Source organism: Macaca nemestrina, chromosome 4, assembly GCF_043159975.1.
Source record: "Macaca nemestrina isolate mMacNem1 chromosome 4, mMacNem.hap1, whole genome shotgun sequence".
Taxonomy (NCBI): domain Eukaryota; kingdom Metazoa; phylum Chordata; class Mammalia; order Primates; family Cercopithecidae; genus Macaca; species Macaca nemestrina.
Genome location: NC_092128.1, coordinates 94,841,914 through 94,851,903, shown reverse-complemented (window position 1 = coordinate 94,851,903; position 9,990 = coordinate 94,841,914). Strand labels below are relative to the sequence as shown.

The window sequence follows — 9,990 nt, the reverse complement described above, 5'->3', positions numbered from 1 at the left end:
TGAATAACAAAACAAAACTAATCTACATCACCACCATCCAGGAAAAGCTTACTAATATTAGGTAAGCATCATTCCAGATACCTTGCGATATACATGCACACCCAGCTGGAGCTGGCTAGACACACAGACAAAATGGGGCAATTATTTCTAGAAATAAAGTGTGTAAAATCTTTTACTTGATTCTAAGAATGAAAAAGAGGAAACTGAAGAAACTGAGTCTCTGCAGGAGATATTATTTTCTTAAGAAGCTCTTTAGGGTTAAGAAAATAAGTTTATGAAAAACAGTTACAGATTGACAAGGTCTCACTCTCTCACCTAGGCTGGAGTGCAGTGGCACAATCAAGACTCAGTACAGCCTCAACCTCCCTGGCTCAAGTGATCTCCCCACCTCACCCTCCCGAGTAGCTGGGACTACAGGCACGTGCCACCATGCCCAGCTAATTTTTTTTTGTATTTTAGTGGAGACAGGGTTTGGCCACATTGCCCAGGCTGGTCTTGAACTTCTGGGCTCAAGCAATCCACCCACCTTGGCCTCCCAAAGTGCTGGGATTACAGGTGTGAACCACTGTGTCTGGCCTATATACTTCATATTTCAATTTCAGACACCATTAACTAATTATCTGCTACGAAAGGTGAGGAAAGTAGCCCTAGTTCCCATGTTCTGACACCTTCTGATTTTCATTAGTTATATTACTTTTTTTTTTACTCAATAATAATAAGATTTTTAACATTTACATTCTATGCTATACTCATAATTCTCAGGATTTGGAAGTAACTTCATAACTCCAGGATTTGTAGCTTGTGTTCTCAGTTTAAATGGATTTATTGCTTACTTGTCTTTTTATCACACAGCTTCTTCATTCCTGAGTACTTTCATTCTGATTCATGTCTTAGTTGACTGGAGTCTGTCAAGTGGATTTTTCAAGGAGGACTCAGAAACACTGAATCTCTAAATTCTCATGTGCTTGGGAATATCTGCTTGATGCTCTTATGTATGTACAAACACTTGCCTAGATTTATTATTCCTGGGTCATTGTTTTCCCTTGGAATTTTGTAGACATTGCTACATCGTCCCCAGATATTGGGACTCTGGGGAAGTCTGAGGCCAGCACCATTTTTCCCCCTTATGGGCAACTTATTATTTTCCTTAGGCCTGATATCTAAAGAATTTTTCCTTTATCCTTGACGGTAATAACTTAACGCCATCATGCCTCCATGTCGAATAATTTTCATCAATTTGTCCTGGGGGAAATGTAGGGATTGTTTTATTCTGCAGATCCAGTTCTTTGAGGCAGGGTAAGCGTATGCTTCCATGACATGATTTGGAGGATAATAGATAGGTTCCCCCCATATGAAAGTGTCCTCCCATAACCTTCTTACTAGCAAACCACTCTGTCTAAAACTTGTATCTTGTTCACCGTCATTTCCCTAGTGCTTGGCCATATCTGGCACACAATGGTCACGCCAAAAATATCTGGTGAAATAGAACACAGGATAAATGGAAACAAGGAAGGTGGGGGAGAGGCTAGAATGAGGAAGGGCACTGGAAGGAGGGGCGAAAATTTCACTCTCTTGCCTTGCTGTGTCAAAGCAGTAATCCTTTAAACAGTCCTACTCGATTTTAATCCACTCAGGAAAATCATGGGTGGGGCGAACCACTGTTGACGAGGTGTTGTGTCTACCCATTAGTGTGGGGGTGATGGTAAAAAAGTTTAAACCCACTGCTTGGGGTAAGAAGCACTTGAACCCTTTCATCTTGGACACTGATCTCCCAACTGCACTCCTGCTTGAGTGTTTTCCTGATCCAATTCATCTTTCCCACTGCCTTAACGGTAATTTTTCTAAAACAAACAAGTAAAAATAAGTATTCACAGAGACAATCTGTAGTCTTAGATTCTTGAATATTTCCCTACTGATTTTTCTCCAGGAAGAAGCAAAGTAGTCCAAGTTCTTTGGAGTAAGACGCTCTCAAATGCCTGGGAACACTGATCTCCTAATTTGTCTTCCTGCTTTGAGTGTCCTCTGAGGCTAAAGTTCCTGGCTCAGTCTCCAACAATGGTAAGTACAAAATCAACGTTACTTCCTGACCTCTCTCCCTCTCTGTGTATTGGTCAATCACTACCTGATCATATTGTACTGAAATTAATTCTTGGAATGTCTGTCTTCCCCTAGACTATGAGCCTCTCTGGGCAAGATCCATGTCTTACTTATTTTTGTGTCTGCAGTTTAGTTCCTGGTTCATGGTAGGTTCTCAATAAATGTTTGTTGGAATGAGTTATCTCTTGGAGCCAGTGCCCCAGAAAGATATACAAGTACTACTTTTATCCTTTCCATTGTGTGTCCACCTTCTCTCCAACCCTAGATCACCGAAAGTGAAGTGGAAGTGATGAGAGTAGCAATTCGTAGTATCAAAACAACTTATTGTAGGGCACAGAAAGCCCAGCACTGTCTTGTATGGGAGACTCGTGGTTCTGCCACTATCTTGCTGGGCGACCTGAGATAACTTCTTTTCTCTCTGGGTCTGATTCCTCACAGGTCATTTCCACTCCTGACCCTGAGGAATGCCACTGGAGATGATCTCACAACTAAGAGAGAGGGAGAGGTCAGGAACTAACATTTATTTTGTAGTTACCATTGTGGTATGGTTTGCAACATGGCTCTGTAACCCTCAGGGTCCCTGCCAGATATCTTCATCTATTCCCTTATTCTCCTCAGGTCCCTGGCCCTCCCCTTTCCTCTGTGCTCTCAGCAGTTGACCTTGTCTTTTCCTTTACTGAGAGTAGAGGCACCTCTTACAAATACTCTGGCCTCTGCCTGGACTGACTGGGCTAAATTGTCTCCAAAGATGGCCACCAACCATTCCTCCCACCTGTCTGCATGCAGGCTGCTCCTCCTGTCAGAAGATGGAGACTGCTTCCTTGCCCTTGAATCCAAGCTGGCTCATGACTTCCCTCAACCAACAGGAAATGGCAGAAGTGATGCTCTGAGGCTTCTGGGTCTAGACTTCAAGAGGTGCTGCAACTTTCCTTTTTCCCTCTTGGGATCCATCCTACCACATAGAGAAGTTTGGGTTGACAACTAAATGTGAGAGAGAGACAGACAGAGAGAAGAGGGAGAGTTAATTCAGCTAGACCTTAGTCATTCCAGCCTTCCTAGCTGAAGCACTAGCATATGAGAGAAGCCACCTTCTAACCTATCAGAGCCCCCAATTTTACTGACCTCAGTCAACACCAGGTGGAATAGAACTACCCCAGGGAGCCCAATCAACCCATACAATCATGAGAAATTAAAAACTGATGTTTTAGCCTCCTGAGTTTTAAGGTAGTTTGGTATATAAAAACACTGGAATTTTGACCCACCTTCACCTCCAATGCCAACCTGGTAAACCTGAATACATCTTTCAAAATTTGGCTCAAGTGTCAACTCTTTCATGAACCCTCTGTATCCTTTTCTTGCTCATTCCAGCCTTATTTTCTCTTCTCCTTCCCCAAATTCCGTAGTACTTTGTATTACAAACTATGTGCTTACAATCCCCAAAGGGTCTGGGCATCTAGAAGGCATAGATTTGGTTTAATTCATTTTTGCCTCTGCCTAGCCTGACACCTGGCACATTTAGATATTTAGTCATTGTTTGCTGAATTAATGGATGGATGAAGAGGAAAATTTAACAAATGATATCTACAGGCACATCTGGCTCCAAAATTGAATCATGTCATCTAGCAATGCTCAGGACAGTTAACATAAGCAATTTCTCATACCACGCTAAAGTGGAAGGATGACAGACAGCATACTACACAGAAGAGTTGAGGTGTCCAGGAGATTAAATCCCCTGCTTGAACTTATTGTTTGAATAAAGACAAATTAATTAATATCCATGCATTGAGTCCAGTCTACAAAAATGTATGACTTAATTGCCCCTTCAAAGAGTCACAAGCAGCCAAAACTTATTAAAAGCACTGCACTAGGCACCACTGTTCCATTTTACAGATGAGGTAAGTTAGGCCAGAAAGGCCTCAAGTCTCACAGTTGAAAGAAGGTGGAGATGAGACTCCACCACAGGCTTGTCTGACACTCAAGCCAAGCACAGTTTTGCCTAGTCCAGGACAAAAACGCAAAAGTGGGAGGGAGCCAGAATGATCCTTCAGTCATAGAACCAGGCAGGTGATAATGAAGGCTATGTCTTTTGGCAAACCTCATTATCGAATAACAGCAAAGACCTAAACACAACCTCAGCCATGGTCTAGAACACATCATCTTCACCCAGAGCACTGCAATGTGTACTCCTAGGCCTTCTTTCATTTCCATGCTACTTTCAGAATTAATTTCCCCAATACAAATATGATCCAGTTATGCCGCTACCATAAATCCACAGCATAATGTGGCTTCCAACCACACCTGGACATTCTTTTCTTGTGTTATCTCCAATCATTCATAAACACAGGTGATAGAGTTTGAATATTTGTCCCCTCCAAATTTCTTATTGAAACATGATCCCCAAGGTTGGAGGTGGGGCCCAGTAGAAGATGTTTGGATCATGGGGGGATCCTTCATGAATGGCTTTGTGCCCTCCCCTGTGGTAATGAGTGAGTTCTCACTCCATTCATTCAAGAGCTGTTTTTTTAAAAGAAGGTGGCACCCCTCCTTCTCTTGCTTGCTCCTTCTCTCACTATGTGACCCATCAGTTACCCTTGGCAAAAGCTTCCTGAGGCCCTTACCAAAAGCAGATGCTGGTGCCATGCTTCATATATACAGCCTGCAGAACCGTGAGCCAAACAAATGTCTTTTCTATATAAATTACTCAGCCTCAGGTATTCCATTATAGCAACACAAATGGACTGACACAATAAATGAATGGATGACCTACTGTCTCTGGCACGGGTGTGGGTTATTCTCAAGGCTCCATGCATTTTTACATGCTGTGGCCTCTTCCCAGACTGCCCTTCTCTCCCCATAGACATTTAAGCATCCTTTTAGGCTCAGTTCAAACCTTGCCTCCTCTGCAAAACCTTCTTATTCTCCCAAGCAATATTGCCTGCTCTCTGCACCCATACTTCATTTGCTACTTAGTTGTCACCTATGCATGTTTATGTATCTCTCCTCAAATCTCAAGGTCATTTTTGTATTTTTCTTAATCTGGCTTTCACCCTGAGCACCTAGCACAGTTTCTAACACAGCCTAGACCTGGTATAAATTCTTTCTGAACACAGGAGTACATTTTCTTTCTTCACTCACATTCCTGGCTTGCTGGAAGAATACAGAATCTACAAATCTTCTTGCTTGTCTTCTCCTTGCAGTGGAAAGTGCAGTCAAGTTTTTAATAATCATCTTTCTCAAAAACTTTCGTTTCCTTGGAAAGAGATGTTTCAAATCCCAAGGCCATTCCCTACTGCAAATGTCTAACACGCCGTTTGTGAAGCTGGAACAAATGGATTATATCCCTTTGATTTTCTGGCATAAATTCCACCATGTGGTACAGACTTCCTGTTTCTGCCATTTGTTGTCATGACAGCTCCAGTAGGAAACAGCCTTGTGCCTTTGGGCTTGTATAAGTTTCCATCTTTGTCTGCAAGGCGATACCTGCTCAATGTAGTTCACAGCAGGGACTTAAGAAATTTGAGGGTTTTCAGCATCTTCCATTTTTCCCTTCCTCTGAAAGGTGCATTTGGTTAATTAAATCATGAAATTCAAAGATTTGAACACATTCAGAATTCAGTAATGAGGTACATGACACACTATGCCATTGTACAACCTGTTTCAAAAGGGATTTCTGCCTTTAAGCTTCATGGATAATTCTTGTGTCACATTACCAGCCTCAGGTAGGCACATTTAAGGATTACCAAATAAATGTTTGATGACATGAAATTAGAAATTCCTGCTACAACCTTGTGCAGCTCCACTGGCAGTGGGGACAGGACAACAGAGGATGCCTCCTAACAGGGTAAACTACCCTATGATTATGATAGTCATAAAGAGTGTGCAGGGGGCAGCCAAGAGAACTTCCCAGAGCGCAGGCTCCTTGTGACCTTCACCCCTAGCAGAGGTCGGGCACCAGGTGCAGACTGTAAATGCTCAGCAATGTAAGCACAGAGCCTTCTTACAACATGTTTGTTTGCTCTTCGGTATCACGAGTCCTGTGCTAGGCTCTAGAGCAAGGACGATAGATAATCAGGATGAGTCTTCAAGTAATGAACAGATTATTAAAACTCAGAGGGTGATTTCTACTGACACCCAGGGTTTGCTTTCTATACCAAGAGAGATAAAATGATTATCTTTAAATAAGTTATTATTATAATCCATTCTCTCCCAAACCAATAGGCTCATTTCCCCAGGCACTTTGTCATTAAACTATTCACAGCATGCTCATAGTTACTAATATCATAGCTTACTCTGCTAATATTAAATTATTTGACAACATAAGCCAGAGTTTACTCTGGATTAGCTCCACAGAAAATGAATGTAGAGGCCAGTAAGCCAACCAAATCACTGATCCTTCAATCCAAAGGAGGAAATGTCCTATTAGCTTAACAAACACATGAATTAGCCTACCTAGAGTATAGCATATTAGCTGTAAGCTGATGGTTTGAAATCATTCAAGATGTGGGACAGTATCGTATACACAAAGCATAGGCTTTAGAGAAAGACTGGATGTCAGCCCTGATATGTAACCTTGGGTAAGGGAAGGAGGTAATTCAAAGCTCTATGACTGAGTTCTCTTTCATGTAAACAAAGCATGTTAATAATAGCTACCTCCTTGGGTCATTGCAAGTATTCAAGGAGGAAACTATGCAAACCACATAGTCTAGGGCCTGGCATGTCATAAACACTTGATAAATGAAATGTCTGATTATGGTCATAGAAAGAGAGGAAATATATAGAATAAGACCTTGTTTAAAACATCAGGATGAATAGAAAGTACAACATGAAATGGCAGAAAAATTTCCAAATCCATCATTAATCAACAAGGAAATGAGTTTCAGTTGCAGCTAAGATGGAATAGCAGGGACCAGATTTACCAACCCATCTGAAACAACCAAAAACCTTGACAAAATAAAAGAAACAATGTTTTTTAAGACACAGGATACTGCTAATGAAAGTAATCCCCAGGAGATGGGAAACAAATGAAGAGAGCCCTAAGATTACCTCAGCTTACCACCTTCAGCCAAGCAGAGCCTGACAGACTCCTTGAATTTAGGAGAACAAGTTGGGAGTCAGGGGAAATAAAGGCAGCTAGAGTTTGCAGGACAGAGTACTAGAGATAAGTGAGCTGTACAAAATGAGAATTCCAGGGATCTACAGAGGGTCCTTCTTGAATATTCAGGAGAACACTGATCAGTATGTACATATGAGGAAATGACTCAAAGCTAGGGAGATAAAATTACCCTAAAGGATTAGAAAGAACATTACCTATGGCTCACACTAGGCCAAGAATAGTGTCTGTTTCTACCAGCCAATTGGAAAAGCTCATAATCCACAGGGCACTGAATGTAGTACGCTGAACAGCCAGGACCATGTCTCAGTTATGAGAAAAATCAGTCCTGAATTAAATGCTGCCTCACCTAAAAATTTTTAAAGCAAGACTAAAAAGGATCAAGCTGTTTTCAAGTAACTGAACTGCATGCGAAAACAAAGCTCAATAATATTTATATGAATGAAAAAATATACCAGCATCCAACAAAGTAAAATTCACGATATCTGGCATCCAATCAAAAATGTTCAGATATGTGAAGAAGCAGAAAAATATGATTTATAAGATGAAAAATCTATCAAAATGGACCCGTAACTGACACAGATATTAGAATTAGCAATGAATTAGCAAAAAACATTTATTATAACTATATTCAATATATAAAAAGTGCTTCATAGAGACATGGAAAATATAAGAAAACTCCAAAAAGAATTTCTAGTGATGAAAACTACAATATCTGAGATTTTTAAATATGCTGGATTAGCTTAACATTAGATTAAACATTTCAACAGAAAGATTCATGAACTTTAAGACATAGCAACAGAAATTATTCCAAATAAAACAGAAAAAAAAGTTGAGTTTTTAATTTGTTTGTTCATTTTTTAAGAAACGAGAAGAGCACCAGTGATCTAAGGGACAATTTCAAGAAGCCAAATATAAGTGCAATTAGATTCCCCAATGGTGAAGAGCAAAGAGGGCAATAAAGAAAATATATTTAAAGAAATAAAAGCAGAATTTTTTCAAGTTCATAAAAACTATAAAACCTTAGATTCAAGGCTACCAATGAACCCCAAGCATAAGAAACAAAGAAAATTTCAAGTAACATCATAACCAAATTGCTCAAAACCAGAGATAAAGAGAAATTTTAGAATTAGCCAGAGGAAAAAAGACACATTAAGAACAGAGAAACAAAACTGAAGATGATATCACATTTCTCGTTGGAAACAATATAAATGAGAAGTTATTGAGGCAACATCTTGAAACTACTGACAGTACAAAACAAACAAAACAAACTCCCAACATGTCTGTACTTAGCAAGAATGTCTTTTTTAAATGAAGGCAAATAAGACTTTTTCAGACATACAAAGTCTGAAAGAATTAATCTCCAGCAGCCCTGCACTACAAGAAATGTTAAAGAAAGTCCTGTAGCACAAAGAAAATGATACAAGATGGATCTATAGATCTATGCAAAGGAATAAAGAACCTTAAAAATGGTTAATACATGGGTAAGTATGTATCTTTTATTATTTAAAATTCTTTAAAAGATAATTTATTATTCAAATAAAAATAACTACAATATGTTGTGGAATTTATGTCATGTGCAAAATAAATATATAGTAACTGCACAAAAACTAGAAAGTGTGGGCAGGCACAGTGGCTCACGCCTGTTATCCCAGCACTTTGGGAGTCCAAGGTGGGCAGATCACCTGAGGTTGGGAATTCAAGACCAGCCTGACCAACATGGAGAAACCCCGTCTCTACTAAAAATACAAAATTAACCAGGCGTGGTGGTGCATGCCTGTAATCCCAGCTACTTGGGAGGCTGAAGCAGGAGAATCACTTGAACTCAGGAAGTGGAGGTTGCGGTGAGCCAAGATTGCGCCATTGCACTCCAGCCTGGGCAATAAGAGTGAAACTCCATCTAAACAAAAAAAAAAAAAAAAAAAGAAAGAAAAGAAAAAAGGAAAAACTAGAAAGGGTAAAACCTAATTACAGAAGTATACTATTATAGCATTCTTCCACTCTATATGAAGTAGTGTAATAATTTGAAGATTGACTGTGATAAGCTAATGATGAACAGCATAAACCCTAAAGCAACCTAAGAGTTATAACTAATAAGCCAACAAAGCAGACGAAAAAAAAAATTAATAAAAGGTACTCAATTCAAAGGAAGTCATAAGGAGGAGAAAGAAAACAAAGGACAAATGGGACAAATAGAAAACAATAGCAAAGTGATAGATTTAAGTCTAACTATATCAATATCTACATTACATATAAATTATCAAAATACTCCAAATAAAAGACACAGATTGTTGACCTAGATAACAAAGCAAGACTACTATATGCTGCCTACAAGAAATGCACTTCAAATGTGAAGATACAAAATAGATTTAAAAACGCAAGTTTGGGAAAATGTGCTATACTAGTCAAAAGAAATGTGAAGTGACTATTAATACTAGACAAGGTAGACTTCAGAGCAAAGCATATTACCAGAGACAAGGTAGGTCATTTTATCATCATAAACAGGCTAATTCATCAAAAGAACATAACAATTCTTAACATCTATGTACTTAATAATGGATCTTCAAAATGCATGGAGTAAACTGATGGAAATACAATGAGCAACAGAAAAATCCACAGTTAAAGCTAAATAAATTTCAATACTTAATTGACATGTATAGGATGTTCCACCCCAAAACAACAAAACACACATTCTTTTCCATTGTACAAGGCACATTATCAAGATATACTATAAAACAACTATCAATAAATTTAAAGGCATTAAATTTATATGCAGTATGTTC

General features: G+C 39.3%; 1 long non-coding RNA gene across 1 annotated transcript; it reads left to right on the top strand.

The window, feature by feature from the left end:
- Positions 1-865: 865 nt before the first annotated feature.
- On the top strand, positions 866-3,410 carry LOC139362815 (uncharacterized). Its single transcript, XR_011622238.1, has 3 exons — positions 866-992; positions 1,928-2,058; positions 2,884-3,410. It is a non-coding gene; the product is annotated as an uncharacterized lncRNA (long non-coding RNA).
- Positions 3,411-9,990: the final 6,580 nt, after the last annotated feature.